General features: G+C 36.2%; 1 long non-coding RNA gene across 1 annotated transcript in view; it reads left to right on the forward strand.

The window, feature by feature from the left end:
* The window catches only part of LOC141380746 (uncharacterized), a 113,789-nt gene that overhangs the window by 109,597 nt on the left and 2,172 nt on the right, over nt 1-2,020 (forward strand). The gene's annotated exons all lie outside the window — the stretch shown is intronic.

Below are 2,020 nucleotides of genomic sequence, written 5' to 3' on the forward strand. Positions count from 1 at the left end.
CGGTAAACACTGGTGAAGTGCAGTGAACTAATGACCACTTCCGATCATAGTCATTTCTGTTGAGCACTGGTGAATACTGTGGATAATCCAATTTTTAAGATGGCACTCAACAGAGCTCAAATGTTAGCGGGAATGTTACATTACTCAAATGTTACATTTTTTTTATTTTTTATTGCAGTTCTGAAATTCAGTATCGTGACAGGTCTAATATAGTGAAAGAATCAGTTTATTAACTTGAGTCTAATAAATGGCATTTAAAACGTGTGTTTGGGAAAGAAACGTTGGCTAGCTAGTGCCATTTCCCTTAACTTCTGATATCCCTTTTTTCACTATTTATTCATAACGGACCTTTCAATCACTTGGAACGCGGTGATATAATAAATATAAATGTGTCACATTCTCTTGCTGATAAGATATACCTATGCAGCCAGGTACACAACGTTATGTTAACTCCAGGTGATACATCCGGGATTCTTCCCACTGCAGCTTCAATTTAGCTTTTAAAATGGTGGTTGCATGTAATAAGTCTATAGCCTAAACGCCCAGTTACAATACCTAGCAACCTTCCAGAACACCTGAGCAACTTCCTGTCAAACACACAGCACACCCCAGCAACAGCATAGCAACTTGAGTATATTTCATGTTTATCTGCTTGTCTTTCTTTTTTCATCCACAATGTTGCACACCAAGTTTCTCAGGCTTTCTCAGATTTTTTCATCAAAGTTTGACCACAAATCTAGTTGACAGTATGTGTTTAGCACTTTAGTTGATTTATAAAAAGGACAGTTCACCCAAAAATGAATATTGTTTTTACCCACCTTCAAGTGGTTTTAAACCTTTATGAGTTTGTTTATTCTGTTGAACACAAAAGAGGTTATTTTTTTTAAGAAACCTGTAACCATTGACTTCCATAGTAGATGTATGTCAATAGTTACAGGTTTCCAATTCTTGATGAAGAAGGGATTAAATTTGTTCTGTTACTGTATGTTAATAACACACTGCCGGCTGATCTGTTCTCTGACACGTCTAAACATCTCTGAGTTCAAGATTGACAGCAGCGCCATCTGCTGGCTAGCTTGTTTAATGACAGTGTGGGAGTGATGATAAATTAAAACAGCTGAGGACAAAGGCGGGAATGTTATAGAAGGCCACAAGTACGACAAATCCTAAAAATGAACGTAAAATTAAGTAAATGTAGCCAATGCTATTTAACAGTTGTACAATATTTCTACAGAAATCGTTTGCAGTTTAAGTTCCGTGTGTTTCCCCCCCCTTTTAATTTTTTAAATGCGGTACCTTCTGCTTCAACAGTTTGTTGAAATTTCAGGTAAAACAAAATTCATTCATTTGTTCATTCATTCGTTTTCTTTTCGACCTAGTCCATTTATTATTCCAGGGTGGCCACAGTGGAATGAACCGCCAACTTATCCAGCATATGTTTCTACACAGTGGATGCCCTTCCAGCCGCAACCAATCTCTGGGGAACATCCATACACACTCATTCACATACACATACACTAAGGACAATTTAGCTTACCCAATTCACCTGCCACCAGCCGAGGCTCAAACCACCAACCTTCTTGCTGTGAGGCGACAGCAATACCTACTGCGCCGCCGTAAAACTAACTTATTCTTTTAATTGACATTTTTAGTCATTTGAAACGATATATGATCTGATATGGTCGTGTAAATTATAAGCTCTCTAATTGTACATATTTACAGTGGGTTGACAACCTATTTCAATGCTTTTTATGCCACAAAAACATTTTGACTTGTTTGTTTTTCCCCATTGTGCGGGCATTTTCACCTGTAGGCTAATGAAAATACACTGTAAAAGAATTCTTGCTGCCTTAAATTTATGAGTTGAATCAAATGAATTTTCATTACATTCAAAACTAACTAAAAATACTAAGTTAAACTTTGTATAACTTAAAAAGTTTAGTTGAAACCTGATTAACTTAAGTTAGAGCATCATAAAAAAATTGGTTGTCTTGACTTTTTGTCATTACATTTTTTACAG

Source organism: Danio rerio, chromosome 24, assembly GCF_049306965.1.
Source record: "Danio rerio strain Tuebingen ecotype United States chromosome 24, GRCz12tu, whole genome shotgun sequence".
Taxonomy (NCBI): Eukaryota; Metazoa; Chordata; class Actinopteri; order Cypriniformes; family Danionidae; genus Danio; species Danio rerio.